The sequence below is a fragment of the Oncorhynchus keta genome, chromosome 32 (genome assembly GCF_023373465.1).
Source record: "Oncorhynchus keta strain PuntledgeMale-10-30-2019 chromosome 32, Oket_V2, whole genome shotgun sequence".
Lineage (NCBI taxonomy): Eukaryota > Metazoa > Chordata > Actinopteri > Salmoniformes > Salmonidae > Oncorhynchus > Oncorhynchus keta.
Genome location: NC_068452.1, coordinates 31313305 through 31331610, shown reverse-complemented (window position 1 = coordinate 31331610; position 18306 = coordinate 31313305). Strand labels below are relative to the sequence as shown.

At 43.2% G+C, this 18306-nt stretch overlaps 1 protein-coding gene across 4 annotated transcripts in view; it reads left to right on the top strand.

Annotated features, from left to right (window-relative positions):
* Window positions 1-18306, top strand: part of LOC118371835 (RNA binding protein fox-1 homolog 3-like) — a 498524-nt gene that overhangs the window by 46632 nt on the left and 433586 nt on the right. For 3 of the 4 annotated variants that reach the window (XM_052491349.1, XM_052491350.1, XM_052491345.1), the window contains exon 2: window positions 17144-17265. The gene's annotated coding sequence lies outside the window, so the exon portion shown is untranslated. Of the gene's footprint in view, window positions 1-17135; window positions 17266-18306 lie in introns of all 4 variants that reach the window. The other variant, XM_052491346.1, reaches the window with a different exon arrangement.

The window sequence follows — 18306 nt, the reverse complement described above, 5'->3', positions numbered from 1 at the left end:
CAATTCACCTATGACTGAAACATGGTGGTGGCAGCATCGTGCTGTGGGGATGTTTTTCAGCAGCAAGGACTAGGAGAATAGTCAGGATCAAGGCAAGGATGAACAGAGCAAAGTACAGAGAGATCATTCATGGAAACATGCTCCAGAGCACTCAGAACCTCAGACTGGGGCGAAGGTTCCCCTTCCAACAGGACAACGACCCTAAGCACACAGCCAAAACAACGCAGGAGTGGCTTCGGGACAAGTCTCTGAATGTCCTTGAGTGGCCCAGCCAGAGCCCGGACTTGAACCTGATCAAACATCTTTGGAGAGACCTGAAAGTCGCTGTGCAGAAACACACTCCCTATCCAACCTGAGTGACCTTTGAGGATCTGCAGAGAGGAATGGGAGAAACTCCCCAAATACAGGTGTGCCAAGCTTGTAGCGTCATACCCAAGAAGACTCGAGGCTGTTATCACTGCCAAAGGTGCTTCAACAAAGTACTGAGTAAGGGTCTGAATACTTATGTAGATGTAATATTTCAGTTTTAATACATTTGTAAAAATATATTTGTTATTATGGGGTATTGTGTGGAGATTGATGAGTTTGAAAAAACCACACATTTAATACATTAAACAAAATGGGGAAAATGTAAAGGAGTCTGAATACTTTCCGAAGGCACTGCAAATTGACTGATTTCCTTATATGAACTGTAACTCAGTAAAATCTTTGAAATTGTTGTATTTTACGTTATATTTTTGTTCAGTGTAGATTCAGACATGTATACATCTTTGATGTGCATATTGTTTATTTTGGTTTACAGCATGTAATTGATTCTCACCTAAACTGTCTTAATAGCATCAGTAATAATCTAAATGAATATTAAGATACTATTGATGCAATATATTGATTTGTTTAATAACGTATAGATGGTAGCAAGGCACTAGACATTTTCAGATACATATTTTCAATATTTACAACTTGTTGCAGAGAAACATACACTTCCGTTCAGAAGTTTAGGGTAATCAAATTGATCAGAAATACAGTGTAGACATTATTAATGTTAATTTTAATAAATAAAATTTATAATTTTCTCCTGAAACTCGTCAGTTTATTCTTGTTCTGACAAATGAAAGCTATTCCAAGGGAAGAATTTGCCAAGAAACTGAAGATCTCATACAACGCTGTGTACTTCTCCCTTCACAGAATAGTGCAAACTGGCTGCAGCCAGAATAGAAAGAGGAGTGGGAGGCCCCGGTGCAAACTGAGCAAGAGGCCAAGTACATTAGAGTGTCTAGTTTGAGAAACAGATGCCTCACAAGTCCTCAACTGGCAGCTTTATTGAATAGTACCCGCAAAACACCAGTCTTAAAGTCAACAGTGAAGAGGAAACTCCGGGAGGCTGGCCTTCTAGGCAGAGTTCCTCTGTCCAGTGTCTGTGTTCTTTTGCCCATCTTCTTTTTTTAACCCCCCTTTTCTCCCCAATTTCGTGGTATCCAACTGTTAGTAGTTACTCTCGTCTCATCGCTACAACTCCCGTACGGGCTCGGGAGAGGCGAAGGTCGAAAGCCATCCGTCCTCCAAAACACACCCCAACCCAACCCTTTCTTTTCTTTTTATTGTCCAATCTGAGGTATGGCTTTTTCTTTGCAACTCTGCCTAGAAGGCCAGCATCCCAGAGTCGCTTCTTCACTGTTGACATTGAGACTGGTGTTTTGCGGGTACTATTTAATGAAGCTGCCAGTTGAGGACTGTCTCTCAAACTAGACACTCTAATGTACTTGTCCTCTTGCTCAGTTGTGCACCGGGGCCTCCCACTCCTCTTTCTATTCTGGTTAGGGCCAGTTTGCGCTGTTCTGTGAAGGGAGAAGTACACAGCGTTGTACGAGATCTTCAGTTTCTTGGCAATTTCCCGCATGAAATAGCCTTCATTTTTCAGAATAAGAATAGACTGATGAGTTTCAGAAAAAAGTATTTGTTTCTAGCCATTTTGAGCCTGTAATCGAACCCACAAATGCTGATGCTCCTGATTCTCAACTAGAAGGACAGTTTTATATCTTCTTCAATCAGAACAACAGTTTTCAGCTGTGCTAACATAATTGCAAAAGGCTGATCTAATGATCAATTTGACTTTTAAAATGATAAACTTGGATTAGCTAACACAACGTGCCATTGGACACGGGAGTGATGGTTGCTGATAATGGGCCTCTGTACGCATATGTAGATATTCCATAAAAAATCAGCTGTTTCCAGCTGCAATAGTCATTTACAACATTAACAATGTCTACACTGTATTTCTGATCAATTTTATGTTATTTTAATGGACAAAAAAATGTGTTTTTATTTTTTTTAAACAAGAACATTTCTAAGTGACCCTAAACTTTTGAACGGTAGTGTATATCACCTCCTCCGCTAAAACATTGTCTGCCAAAGAAAAAGGAAAAGGGAACATTTTCATCTATCACAATAGTGCAAGCCCAGACACAGTAAAGACAAACCAAGGAACATCCGGATGCTCAGGGGAGCATTAAAAGTTTTCTGTAGTCCTTGGCGAAGTAATGTGGGATGACAGTGAGGGAGGATGGAGGGAGGGAGGGGTTGCTTCCTGGTGGCACCTGTTCACCCAGGCTGTGAGACAGAGCGGTGGCCTTCCGTCCAGGAGTGTGACTTCCTTCCCCTTGGCACACTGGGTAATAGAGATCAGTAATTGGGAGCTATAAATCCTGGCTGCGGACAAGGTAGGTCAGAACAGGCTGATTACTTAGGCATTACAGTAAATCTAAGTAAGCCTTGAATTGAAATATTTGGTGAGGTGGATTCTCATTATGGGGGTGAGTGCATGTATGCGTTTGTGTGGAGTGGTAGGAGCCAAGGTACTCCTCTCGTCCCCCTCCTATTATGACATTATGCAATGCTCCAATGCCCTCGACCACAAGTCTTGTAAACTTGGCAACAAATGTATTTTCCTCATCCCTGTAGTTTTATATGATTTTTGGGGGGATTGTCAGAAAGCAGCCGAGGGCCCTCCTGGAGTTCTAAAATCTTTCCAAAGAACTGGCTCTTCAGAGCATTAAGGATGTCTCCATATGTTGCACATTCACTGCAGGTCTAGTGCTAGAGCTCTGTAACGACTACTATTGCAACCTTCAACACAACAAAACTTTCCCCATCTGTTTATTATTTGTTTAATCTGTAGCTACACTATATACACTACCGCTGAAAAGTTTGGGGTCACTTAGAAATGTCCTTGTTTTTGAAAGAAAAGCAAATTATTTGGTCCATTAAAATAACATCAAATTGATCAGAAAGAAATTGTAGACATTGTTAATGTTGTAATTAACTATTGTAGCTGGAAACGGCAGATTGTTTTAATGGAATATCCATATACTGTAGGCGTACAGAGGCCCATTATCAGCAACTATCACTCCTGTGTTCCAATGGCACGTTGTGTTAGCTAATCCAACTTTATCATTTTAAAAAGCTAATTGATCATGAGAAAAGCCTTTTGCAATTATGTTAGCTCAGCTGAAAACTGTTGTTCTGATTAAAGAAGCAATAAAACTGGCCTTCTTTAGACTAATTGAGTATCTGGAGCATTAGCATTTGTGGGTTTGATTACAGGCTCAAAATGGCCAGAAACAAATAATTTTCTTTTGAAACTCGTCAATTTATTCTTGTTCTGAGAAATTAAGCCTATTCCAAGGAAAGAAATTGCTAAGAAACTGAAGATCTCGTACAACGCTGTGTACTTCTCTCTTCACAGAACAGCGCAAACTGGCGCTAACCAGAATAGAAAGAGGAGTGGGAGGCCCCAATGCACAACTGAGCAAGAAGCCAAGTACATTTGAGTGTCTAGTTTGAGAAACAGACACCTCACAAGTCCTCAACTGGCAGATTCATTAAATAGTACCTGCAAGACACCAGTCTCAATGTCAACAGTGAAGAGGCAACTCCGGGATGCTGGCCTTCTAGGCAGAGTTCCTCTGTCCAGTGTCTGTGTTCTTTTGCCCATCTTAAACTTTTATTTTTATTTGCCAGCCTGAGATATTTCTTTATCTTTGCAACTCTGCCTAGAAGGCCAGCAACCTGGAGTCGCCTCTTCACTGTTGACGTTGAGACTGGTGTTTTGTGGGTACTATTTAATTGAGCAGCCAGTTGAGGACTTGTGAGGCGTCTGTTTCTCAAACTAAACACTCTAATGTACTTTTCCACTTGCTCAGTTGTGCACCGGGGCCTTCCACTCCTCTTTCTATTCTGGTTAGGGCCAGTTTGCGCTGTTCTGTGAAGGGAGTCATACACAACGTTGTGCCAGATCTTCAGTTTCTTGGTAATTTTGCACATGGAATAGCCTTCATTTCTCAGAACAAGAATAGACGGACGAGTTTCAGAAGAAAGTCTTTGTTTCTGGCCAGTTTGAACCCACAAATGCTGATGCTTCCAATTAGTGGTTTCGGCTATTTCAGCCACACCCGTTGCTGACAAGTTTATAAAATCAAGCACACAGCCATGCAATCTCCGCTGACAAACATTGGCAGGAGAATGGCCTTACTGAAGAGCACAGTGACTTTCAACGTGGCACTGTCATAGGATGCAACTTTTCCAACAAGACAAGTTCATCAAATTTCTGCCCTGCTAGAGCTGCCCCGGTCAACTACAAGTGCTGTTATTGTGAAGTGGAAACGTCTAGGAGCAACAACGGCTCAGACGAGAAGAGGTAGGCCACACAAGCTCACAGAATGGAACACTACTGTGTTCCAAACTGCCTCTGGAAGCAACGTCAGCACAATAACTGTTCGTCTGGAGCTTCATGAAATGGGTTTCCATGGCCTAGCAGCCGCACTCAAGTCTAAAGTCACCATGTACAATCATCTATCAGTCTGACGGTATAATCTGGGTTCGGCATAGTGCCAACTGTAAAGTTTGGAGAAGGAGCAATAATGGTCTGGGGCTATTTGTCTTCATTTGGGCTCGGCCCCTTAGTTCCAGTGAATGGAAATCTTAACACTACAGCATACAATGACATTCTAGACAATTCTGTGCTTCCAACTTTGTGGCAACAGTTTTTGGAATACCTCTGTGTACAAAGCAAAGTTCATACAGAAATGTTTTGTCGAGATCGGTGTGGAAGAACTTGCCTGGCCTGCACAGAGCCCTGACCTCAACCCCATTGAACACCTTTGGGATGAATTGTAACCCCGACTGTGAGGCAGGTCTAATCTCCCAACATCAGTGCTCGACCTCACTAATGGTCTTTTGGCTGAATGGAAGCACATCCCCGCAGCAATGTTCCAATGTCTAGTGGAAAGAGTGGAGGCTGTTATAGCAGCAAAGGGGGGGACCAACTCCATATTAATTCCCATGATTTTGCAATGAAATGTTTGACGAGCAGGTGTCTACATACTTATGGTCATGTAATGTATGTTAAGTGAGGATGTATCTCTCATTGAACAAGCATTCAAAGTGATGACCTTTTATTGAAAGTGAATTGAACGTTTAGTTGGTGAAAATGCAACTTTCTGCCATGTTTCATTGGTTGGGTCTTTGAGTTTAATCCACTTACAGCTCATAAGTGACTAGAGGGGACTATGGAAGGTGAATTAGGGAGCAGAGCCTGCAGTATTCTCAGCATTCTCTCCAGTTCAGAGTGTGACTTAGTGGATTAGAGAAACAGCCTCCTCTCTCGGCCTCCTGCAGCATGCTGTATGTGGCCTTTATTTTTCATGATACAACTGCATTGGAAGTGTATCGACTCGTCCATATTGGGAGTCCTTACACCTAAAGGTTTTAGTTCTTAGTAACGCTATATAACCTAGCATGCTTGGTCCTTTGATTTAAAGTAATCTATTTTTGTTTAAATGCTCACAAAAATCAGTAACTAGTATGCGTAATAGCTTTGCTGAATTACGAATAGCATTATCGGGCTCCCGAGTGGTGCTGCGGTCTAAGGTACTGCATCTCAGCGCTAGAGGCATCACTACAGACCCTGGTTCGATTCCAGGCTGTATCACAACTGGCCGATATTGGGGGTCCCATAGGTAGGTGGACAATTGGCCCAGCATCGTCCGGGTTAGGGTTAGGCCGTGGTAGGCTGTAATTGTAAATAAGAATTTGTTCTTAACTGACTTACCTAGTTAAATAAAAAAAATAAGAAAATAATAAGCAAATTCATCAAATGAATACACCAAACATTTGGTCCTCTATAAATAATATATGTACTGTATATAGGCTATATGACAAATGGATGGTTTGGTGTCGGTGCAAAGCCCTGCAGTGTGAAGTGTTGCCTCTCAGAGAAACACTCCGGCTAGCATCATCCCCTTCTCCTGAAACAGCATGCTACTCCACTTAGCAGCCTCCATTTGGGGTGGCAGAACAAACACTGTTTTAGCACTTTTATCTTAATGCACTGCACAATTCTGGAGCACTGAAGGCATGATTATTGTACAGAGACAAGAACGGCGTGCATTTAAAGCAAGGACTTATTTAAATAGAGACTTACTGCCAACCATGTGACACTCCTGCTTTTTCTTTTCCCCAGCCTCCTAGAGGGAGAATTAGTTTGTCTGTCTGTGCATTCCCTTAGCTTGTTTTCAATGGACTTATTCCGAAAGTCCCTTTTCTGTCACACTGATTCCGTGGATACTTATCCTGAGTAGAATTGCAATGTTCCGCTGAATGTATTCATTGTAGAGTAGGGACTGTATCTTCCATCTTATAGACTATCTTTTCATCCCTTCTGTCGGCTAGTTTGGCTCAGCACACAACTTCAAGGGGAGACATTTTGGGTGAAAAAAAGACACTGGGGTTTGATAGTGTGCATTTTGTTGAAATTGAAGAGGAGTGGCATATGGCCAGCATTGGCTCATGTCTCTCAGCAGCAGGTGTGTAGGTGAGCCCCGGCAGACCACCGTAAAAGCCGATCTGGTGCCACGCCCGTCTAATGCGGTCTTTAGCATCTCTGATAAAATGCTCATCTCCAGCTGCTCCATGCATGCTGCTGGAAACCACAGCAACCCAGGCATGTTCCCACAGCTCCAGAGGCCATTGATTTAATGGTGGCACGGTGTCAATGGTGACCTCATCCACTGATGTCTGCACAGCTAATGCCCCAACATGTGACGTTGACACTCTACAAGACAATACAGTGAGGGTGAGATGGATCGGCAGAGAGAGTGTCATATGTCTCTCTGTGGATGGTGGAGAATGATGGACACTCGACGGGAAGGCAGTGATGTCAGCAGAACAATTCTGAAATGTGTTGTGTTTTCCAAAATACTTTGTCTGTGAAGTCTGTGTAGTCAGACAGAAATAGCTATAACAATCAGTCTTACCGTGACATTCTAAATCATTTATATTTCATGTTTTGCTATTCAGACTATGAAAGATTCATTATCTATCAAATCAATCACCCACTATTAATGTTAATGGCTTCAAGTGTTAGCAAAGTAACCGACCACAAACCACCTCAAAGGAGCTCAGAGTCTGCAGCTCATCAGCCCTCAATTTGGTGAGGAATGAGGGGCAAGAGAGGGAGAGAAAGACAGAGCGGGAGAAAAATGGAGGGAGAGAGAGAGGGGGAGAGCCAGTGCCGCCCACCGCTGCCTGGCCCTGACACCTTGTGAAGAGCGCTCATTCATCACACGGCGTAGGGCTTGAGCCTCCGTAAATCACTGTGGATAAAGGACGCGCCGTAAAGAATGGAATTGTGAAGGTAAGGGTTTTAAATCCCCTAGATGATCCGAGATAAACACAGAGAGACTTTTGACAGTCCCTCGTTACCGCCGCCAGCGAGAGGAGCTGTCACCGCTCCCCTCGCCTTTCATCTTGCGGTAACAGTCTGGCTGCTAATATCCTCAATTATCTCTGCAATATGTTGCTGGGAAAAAGGGAAAGTTCCGAAGGAAGCGTTCACACAATTTAAAAGTTTTAATTTGACAGCTTGTGGTGTAATGATGGGTTCTGATGAGGGTAGGGGACCCCAGCCTACACCCAGCCAGTGACAAATGATTGGGCTGTACTGGGGATGGTTAGTGGGTGTCAAGAGATGCTGGATCAGATGTCAAGAAGCCAAATACATGTTTCGCAGGATGATTTAAAAATCCTATTTACTCTCGGTGGAGAATGTGGGCAAGGTTTAATTATGGCAGGGCCATGACATTTCAACTGATGACAGTGGTGGTGGTAGACATGTCTGGGTATCTGTTTCTTCTCCTGCTCTAAGAGCCTGTTAACATAGTTGTTTTGGAAAAGGAACATTAAATGTGTCTTTGTATAGAGTCAATCATAGATGTACTGAAGATGACAATAGTGACAATTTCACATGGGTTTTTCTCAATGTAATGGCCTTAGTTTGTTCTCAGTGGAGTACTTGTATTATATTTCATTTAACATTCACAACTTTGGGGAAAAGCAGACAGACACAGTTGAAGTCGGAAGTTTACATACACCTTAGCCAAATATATTAAAACTCAGTTTTTCACAATACCTGACATTTAATCCAAGTAAAAATTCCCTGTCTCAGTTAGGCTCACCACTTTATTTTAAGAATGTGACATGTCAGAATAATAGTAGAGAATGATTTATTTCAGCTTTTATTTATTTCATCACATTCCCAGTGGGTCAGAAGTTTACATACACTCAATTAGTATTTGGTAGCATTGCCTTTAAATTGTTTAACTTGGGTCAAATGTTTCGGGTAGCCTTCCACAAGCCCCCCACAATAAGTGGTGAATTTTGGCCCATTCCACCTGACAGAGCTGGTGTAACTGAGTCAGGTTTGTAGGCCTCCTTGCTCGCACACACTTTTTTAGTTCTGCCCACACATTTTCTATAGGATTGAGATAAAAGATTTATAGGATAGAGGTAAGCCTTTCAGGTTATGTCGATATAGGACTCATTTTACTGTGGATATAGATACTTTTGTACCTGTTTCCTACAGCATCTTCACATGGTTATTTGCTGTTGTTCTGGGATTGATTTGCACTTTTCGCACCAAAGTACGTTCATCTCTAGGAGACAGAATGCGTCCCATGGTGTTTATACTTGCGTACTATTGTTTGTACAGATGAACGTGGTACCTTCAGGCATTTGTAAATTGCTCCCAAGGATGAACCAGACTTGTGTGAGGCTGATTTCTTTTGATTTTCCCATGATGTCAAGCAGATACATCCATAGGTGCACCTCCAATTGACTCAAATTATGTCAATTAGCCTATCAGAAGCTTGTAAAGCCATGACACCATTTTCGGGACTTTTCCAAGCTGTTTGAAAGCACAGTCAACTTAGTGTATGTACATTTATGACCCACTGGAATTGTGGTACAGTGAATTATAAGTGAAATAATCTGGCTGTAAACTATTTTTTGGAAAAATGACTTGTGTCATGCACAAAGTAGATGTTCTCACCGACTTGCCAAAGTTATAGTTTGTTAACAAGAAATTTGTGGAGTGGTTGAAAAACGAGTTTTAATGACTCCAACCTAAGTGTATGTAATCTTCCGACTTCAACTGAATACTCACAATGTATTGTATTGACCTGACTACTTATTGAACCTGAAATGCGATAATATTTAGCCACTCGTTGATATTGATATTCTTTGGAACCTGTATAACTAAATGGAGAGGAGTGAATTTGCATAGATAGGGCATCCATCCGTCCGTCCGTCTGACTGATAATGACGGCGGAGTCACAGTGCATGATGGAGACACAGAGGGCATGCGACTGTCACATGAAGGTTGACTGGCTCATTAAAGGAAAGATCTCCCCCATGGCACCTAGTCAGGTAATTGTCTTTTTTTCCCTTCCATTTTTTCAATGCTGATATATATACATAGCTTCAGCTGGGGAGGATAAATCAATCATTTCAAGTGTCTTGGGTAATAAGTGAAAGTTATAAATCATGGGATTTGCTCTCAGGTTTATGAAATATTGGCTGTCGAGGTGGGATACATTATCCCCAGTCAGTTAGTCAGTCAGTGTTCCTGGACCGAGGCAGTCAGTCAGTCAGTGTTCCTGGACCGAGGCAGTCTGTTAGTCAGTCACTGTTCCTGGACCGAGGCAATCAAATCAAATTTTATTAGCCACATGCGCAGAATACAGGAGGTGTAGTAGACCTTACAGTGAAACGTTTACTTACAGGATCTAACCAACAATGCAGTTTTAAAAAATACGGATAAGAATAAGAAATAAAAGTAGTTAAAGAGCAGCAGTAAAATAACAATAGCGAGACTATATACAGGAGTCTTATGGCTTGAGGGTAGAAGTCAGTCAGTGTTCCTGGACCGAGGCAGTGTCAGTCAGTGCTCCTGGACCGAGGCAGGCAGTCAGTCAGTGTTCCTGGACCGAGGCAGTGTCAGTCAGTGCTCCTGGACCGAGGCAGGCAGACAGTCAGTGTTCCTGGACTGAGGCAGGCAGTCAGTCAGTGCTCCTGGACCGAGGCAGTGTCAGTCAGTGCTCCTGGACCGAGGCAGGCAGTCAGTCAGTGTTCCTGGACAGAGGCAGTGTCAGTCAGTGCTCCTGGACCGAGGCAGGCAGACAGTCAGTGTTCCTGGACTGAGGCAGGCAGTCAGTCAGTGCTCCTGGACCGAGGCAGTCAGTCAGTCAGTGTTCCTGGACCGAGGCAGTCAGTCAGTCAGTGCTCCTGGACCGAGGCAGGCAGACAGTCAGTGTTCCTGGATCGAGGCAGTCAGTCAGTGCTCCTGGACCGAGGCAGTCAGTCAGTCAGTGCTCCTGGACCGAGGCAGGCAGTCAGTCAGTGTTCCTGGACCGAGGCAGTCAGTCAGTCAGTGTTCCTGGACAGAGGCAGGCAGACAGTCAGTCAGTGCTCCTGGACCGAGGCAGTCAGTCAGTCAGTGCTCCTGGACCGAGGCAGGCAGACAGTCCGTCAGTGCTCCTGGACCGAGGCAGTCAGTCAGTGTTCCTGGACCGAGGCAGGCAGACAGCCAGTCAGAGGTGCAGATGTCAAAGCACGTAGGCACGTATGCAATCTTTGGCTAATAAGAGGATCCATCTATAGAAGAAACGTTCACTCCATCAAGGGCTCTGTATGACGCACAATTAGTCCCCACAATACAGATCTAGGATCTTAATTGGAGCCAGTTTGCTACAGCAAGAAAATAATCCTGCAGCAACTGGACATTTGAATTATTATGTTGATTGTAATTATTTGAGATTTTTGTAGGGTTTCATACATTTTTGGTATGGGAAAATTTAGCCTGGAAATTCAAAGTGGAAATCACAAACTTCAGAAGCCTTTTTTAACCTCAAATACACTACATTTCCTTTATTCCAGGAAACATCTCCTGCAGCAGTGTGATCAAATTAAGATTTTACATATGTGTTAACATAGGGATCAGACCAGCTTTTTCAAAGGGGGTATAACTCCATGTTCAAGTTGTTCACATCAAAGTACCAGTGTCAATCTTCCTACTGCTAGTGTAATTGCCTCCGGTTGTTGACTATTTCATGTGACTAGAATCAGTCCTAAGGCTGAACTTGATTGCTACAATAGTACACACATTTTATAGCTCGCATTAACAGGGTTCCCTTGATAGATAAAATAAGCAAATAGCTGGTTTGGTGATGTAGTGAAACCAGGATAACAAATGGGCCCTTTCTGATAACAACCCTCCTGTGAGACACCCTGGCATGAGAGACAGACGGAGAGATCGGTTGAGGAGAGAGGCAGAGCTGAAACAGCCCACTCTGCTCCCAATGGAAAGCTCCATGCCCCACACAAGGATGGATTGGGGAGATTTGTAATAGTCCTGCTGCTTTTGACAAAGTGACCCAGTGAGACCTTCATCCTCATTGCCTCAATGTAAAGGGCATCGGCAGTCGAGCTGTAGCTGAGATAAGTGGGGATCTGTCGTTTTGGGCTGCTCTGTTATAAATGGCTGCCACCTCAATCACATGAGACAAGAGCGCTATCTCCCCTGACAACATCTTTCTGACTTGACATGCAAAAATCTAATTGATACAAGGAGAGGGGAGGAGAAGGGGAGAGAGATTGAGGAGATATGGCTTTGGGGGAAAAAAATTCTTTACATCAAAGTTGAAAAGCTGTCTGTGGCAGGAAGAGACCATTTTCTATCTGCACAGGGACCACAGATGGAACATGTAGGCTGATGTACCACCCACTGTAAAAATTCCATGACAATACCTGCATGCTGACAGTACCATAGCCTTTTTGGATATCATTTACAGGGTCATAAATTCATGCGTTTTGAATACCATAAGCCATTATAAGAGTTGCTGTTTTCACCACTTAGTGACCTGCGTGTGCTGTGGGTATGGCAGAAGAGGCTTATATTCTAGGATGAGGGTAAAGAGATTATACAACCTTGACTGTGTGTTTTATGTGGGTGTTGCTATGGACAAGCGCAGTACTTTGTTGATCAGAGTGTGTCTGAAATAGCAGAGTTGGTTGACAGAGGAGGATGGCTGAGGAGATAGAGGAGTGTGGGTTGAAAAGATCCATATATCTGTTCTTTTATCTCTCTCTGTGGCTTTCACTTAATAATGTACTTATTGGGACTTTTCTACCGCCTAAATATTAACTTTTTCTTATCGAGTCCAATCTTCCCGAGTTAGATGAGCAAGTTGGTCATACAATGCTTGTGTTTTCGACCACTTTTGAGTTCTCAACCACTTTTGAGTTGAAGTAGCTTTCTTTGTGCCGTTTTGGAAATTGGAAATACTGTTTAACGTCTCTTATTAGACAAACATACAAAATGAAAGCATTCCCTCTTGAACATACCAAGTGATTAAACTTAATATCTTTGAAATCTACACAGCTTAATCTTGTGCAAAGATACACTAACTGCTGGCAAAGACCTAGAAGACCAAAGTGTAAAGAAAGCGATCAGCAGGATAAAAGTGAGTGAGAGAAACTGAGAGAAAAATGAGTACATGTGGTGAAGGGCGTATGATAGAGGTCAAACTCAACCCCATGTGCACCTGGTCCCCCTAGCGAGGCCATTTGCTGTCACCTCCACTGCTGCTCTACACCACCAAGACACCCCTCTCTGCATTCAATCCATTCAGGAAACGCTGTGCCCTTCCCACCAACACCCTGATGTTTGATTCATTCTCCAACACCCGGAGGACACTCATAACAAAAACAGGAAAAAGGGAGGAGAGAAAAAGAAAGAGAAAAAAATAAATGAGAAAAAGACTGAAACGTCAGAATTGTAATTCCCATTTGTGGATGTGAATGGAAGGAGGGCCCAACACAGAACAAAAGAGAATACGTTGTTTGATGGGGACAAAGGACAAAGAGGAGAAAACAAACAAATCAAGAACTCCTCCACCCCACCGCCAACCCTCCTCTCCTTTGCCTCTTTTGTTTGACTCAAGGTTTGTGGAGTGGATGGGGCCTGGAGATGCCTGCGGGGGTGGGGGGTTGCTTTGCTCGGCACCTCTCAACGTGCTCTCTCTTAATCAGAGGTTGATTAAGCACACTTTGAGAAGCATGGATTATGGGGCTCCCCTCGGACCAAGCTAAAGTGGTCGGAAGGAAGGAAGGCAGAGCGTGTATCGCAGCCAGGGAACTTTTGATGTGTCAGTCAGTGCGTCGGGCATGGTTTGCTTTTATTGACCTCCCCAGCCTTGATTTGTGACAGATCCCCCGGTGCTGGGATGAGAAAGGAAGGGAGGGTGGGGTGGGGAAGGTTAAAAAAGATTGAGCTGCTGTGCAAGAAAAGAATCCCCCAAATTCTGCTGACCCAATGGAATGGTCCCAAGCGTAGCACGGCGTGCACTGAATAAAAACCATTAACAAAGCATCAGCAGCCGAGCAAAACGATTGGCTTGATTGATACTAAAGACATTTCCCACCGAGCCCCTACGCTTTGAAACAGAGAACACAATGTAAACAGCAGGTTTCACTCACAGATATTGTCTCTCATCTACCGTTAATGTGTTGAAGAAAGTGCCTTTGCATAGGTTTCAACGTCCGTACCCATTTCTAGACAGCGCGTGTCGTTTATGGATTCATGGATACTAATAGTATGATGCTTTCTTCCCGTGTGCTGTGCTCTGACTGGTTTGTAACCCCTTCAGAAAGGGTAGGCATTATTCATGTTGTGCTGGTAGCAGCACTGTTAATGTAATGAGTCAGGTTGTTAATGTGATCTCGCCTCAGACACAAAGGGTCAACCTGAGACCCTGGCTGACGCAGACAGAGGCCTCTGCGCCCTACATAACAACGATGGGACGTGTCATAGCTGATTTATATTGCCTTTGAACCTGCCAATAATAAGACCTTGTGGGCTTGCCTTTAAAAGAAGCCTGCAAAAGAGAGCACTGGCAGCCAGGGAGATAACATGAACGCTGTGTTCCCACCTATTGAAAGCCTGGCGCGGTACAGCTGAAGGCTTTTAAAGGCACCCATGTAATCTAAATGTGTCATTTCTCTCACACAGCACAGCACAGCGCTGGGATGCATTGATATCAGATAGCCCTGAGATGAATCTGACTTGACCTGTGAACATCAGAGTCGATGGCTTCTGCATCGCTACACAGGCATGAGAGGAATCAGCAATGGGTTCTAGGAGATAGGCATCGACACAAATTCAACTAGGCACAACACACCATTTTCGATAGCATACTGTAGGTACAGAACATATAGATTTAATAATAACGAGATACGCATTAATGTCATTTCAAACTGTCAAGTCTCTCCAGACAGGATGTCAACCAGTCTGCTTATCATTTTGCCACCATTTTATTTACATCACAGAACATAGCTGCACAAACACCCTATCCATCCCTGAACACAACGCCATGGTAACTGGAGGAGGGAGATGCACTGTGTGTTTTGAAGCAGCCTTATTAACTCAACCCACTTGCCCATGTAATTAAAGTTTGCTTACAGTGCAGCTAATATTCAATATGTAACCTGCGAAGGCACACAGTAATTATGTGGGGTGTGACTGACAGAGATCAGGCAAAACAAACAAAGCGGGCCAGCCATCAGTCAAGTCAGTGTTGGGCCAGGTTAATAAGGATGCTCCTGCAGCCCCGTTAGATGAAGTCTGGGACTCATTCCTAGCTAATCCAATTACAGTTTGATTTTAAGGAGCTTTTTACAACGTCACTGTCACAGACCATTTAAAATAGTCCCACTCCGGACCTTTATGAAGCTATCCTAAGTGGACAGTATTAACAAGGTAAAGAAAGTCCTTCACGAGAACTCAACGAAACCTTGAGAGGAACCAGACTCATTGACATGGGCAAATACCAAATTAGAGGAAATTTGACTTGTCTGGCCAGTGCAAATTGTGACTATATTAGAGTTGGATGGGTACAGTCCAGCTCTCTCTGTCCCGGGGGTCTAGGAGGCAGACAGGACAAATCTGGGTTTATTGGGAGAATCCCACATGTAGTGGAGTGGACCTGTGATCGATTGGGATCTGAAGTGGCTTAGCTGTGCCTCTGCATGTCAATAGCGTCACCTTCTCCCTTACCTCTCTGATAAACCGTAGGCTCCTGCTCCACATATACCCCAGGCTGTGGACACACAAATGGTCTGTATGCTGAGCCATCCCTGAATCATCCCAGTCTCTAAATTCACCAAATGCAGGAGCCCAGACTCTGAGGGGTTAAGTGTTGAATTGAGGAGACATTAGAATGCACTTCACAGCACCCTGGCACGGTAGATTGAAACAAGGATTTAATTGGCTCCATATCAGGGTTAGATAGTGCCGTTGTTGACTTTTGATAGAAAAACAAGGTGACTGATATTACGGAGATAAGCAAAAATCCCAACTCAATCACATCAATACGTTTCTAAGGCGTGTGCAGGTGGCTCACCTTGCAACCAATGACAGTGGCGCTCGCTGAAAAGATAGGCATCGGAGGTTGTGTCTTGTGTCTGCATTGTCACACGTCTATTGCTGTGTGTGTGCATGTCAATTTCTCTGACAATCATCACAGTGTAGTTGTTTCAACATGATCTTGGCACAGAGGTCATGGGATTCAAAGGCATTTCAGTTGCTCTAGTTCCTGCTTCCTCACAGAGCATTACAGGAAGCCCCATCAAAAGGGTCACCTTTGAGCAGTGCTTTATGGGTATTTGTTTCATAGGCGACTGTATTACTTTACCCGTACACTATAACTGTGAAAGCTGTTAGGATGTAATTCCACACACATTTATCTGTGAAATTTCACTCGTTGAGGTATTAATAAAAAAAAATGTTTTAATCTATTTTCTTTAAGAGGACCCATTTCTAGGGATTTGACCTAACAATGGAAGGCCTAAACACTTAGTGGCAGCAGGACATGTGCATTACAGGTGAAGCTCTTTCTTTGTGTGGAGAAACCTCAGACTGGGTGAACACACTGGTGTTGACACTGTCTCTCTTTGTCTAAGCCCATTATCTTGTGCCCCGCAGTTTGCTTCATTCATTCCAAAATGCCACTCTTCGCATATGAGAGCATATCAGTCTCCATGGAAACTCATTTTACCAATACTTTGTTGGCACCAAATGACCCTGCTCTCATACTTACCATCACAGCTCTTTGCATGGAGGTGGCCTGTTTTCATTTGGAGATGAGACATTTTAAGGCAAATGTAGCCCCCCGCTGGTTTGCTAGCTGTGAATACTGAATTCAGAGGTGGAGCATGTAGAAAGGCCAATGTGATGTATTCATAACCATTTCCAGAGGTTTTCAGAAAGAATGCTCACTGAACTGTTTCTATTGAGGACATTTTGTTGGTCACATACCTTCCATTCAATCTGTCAGATGGCTTGACTTACAAATCATCTTCTGTTAAAGTGTTGTGGACATGTGGAATCTCACTGTACTCTAATCACATATCTAAATTTAATATCATACCCATAACCACCTCAGCAAGTTACCTCACTGATTTGTTTAACTGATGAAAATGCTTAACATACTCAGTGCACATTGCCAAATTTTCAATGTTTTTCACAAATTAGCTTTTTACATTTTAATGACTGACAACCACAGATGGCAGTAGCATAGTGCACTAACATAACATGTACATCTGTATGCTCTATTTTTACGCTACCATCCTTAGCTATTTCTGTAGTTATGTATTGACCAGGATCAGTTTCAGGAAGTATTGGCTGTGGATCAATGAGGTCACAGGATTCTCGTTGGAATATTTACACTTGTGTCTTTCTCTGCAAGGCCCACAGATAATTGGTTGAAGGGAGAGTCCAGGAAGGTCAGCCAAGAAAGCAGCCGTAGGTGCCAGCGTGAAATCTACAGCAACTACAATTACTTCAACAGTGAGCGGCTGGAACAAGGTGAATGACAGGTAGGAAATAATTCATATGAATTACCTGCTGTATTATGAATAACCACCTGCTGAGAGGACATCACACGGTCAGTTATAAGCCAAATTGGTTTTCAATAGTCCTTTTTTTGTCATTTGTTGGCAATTACCCTAGTTCTCGTGATAATATAGTCACAAATGAACCTCTGAGAACAATGGCTTTTTGGGCGGGACAAGGTTGAAGTTGGCATGCAAGTGATCACACAATTATAGTTTGGTTACTACTCTGTCCTCTGCTATTTTTTAAAACTTATTCTATTGAAGCTGATGCTTACCTTTTTCCAAGCCAGCCTTCTCCTATTAATAATTAATTATAAATTAACCAAAAAAACATGCAGTATATAGCTTACATTTTACACTTGACTGTGACACACCCTACTACTGTAAGTTATTCTATAAGAAATCCTCCCATCCCAGAGATCACTTATCACATTCCGTTTTTTGGGCGGTAAATATCTGACCTTGCAGTGCAGAGACATAAAGTCTTTCACTCAAACAATTATGACTTCTTTGTTTCCCTCTGGATATCATTCTCGAGAGGAGACTCAAGCAGTCTGAGTACTTAAACCTGGTGAGTCAGTGCTCCTAGTGGAAGGGTTGTCTCTCCCCATCTCCAAATCCTAGACTGGTTGCCTCAGGATACAGAGGATGGGGAGAAAAAGCCTAATTGGTGCTGAATGAAGTGTAGACCATTAATGGATGGCAATAATAGTTGAGATTTTACGACTCCCTCCACATTAGGCCTTTAAGAGACTTTCACCTGTAGAAAAGGACACCTCGTACTTTCTGCTATCTCTTCCTGTCAAGGTGTTACAGTGTATGATAAAGGACAAGAGGGGGGAAACCTCCGATAAGGCCATGACAAACAGCAACACCTGATGTAAAGCTGTGGTGTATGTATTACCCAGATAGTTGGAAGCTTAACAGTATCATTCATGAAGGACAACCTATTCCAAGCCGTTTATAATTCCTTTGTGGTTGCTATGACTGCCAGAGGTGAACAGCAGGGGGTGGTACATGGAA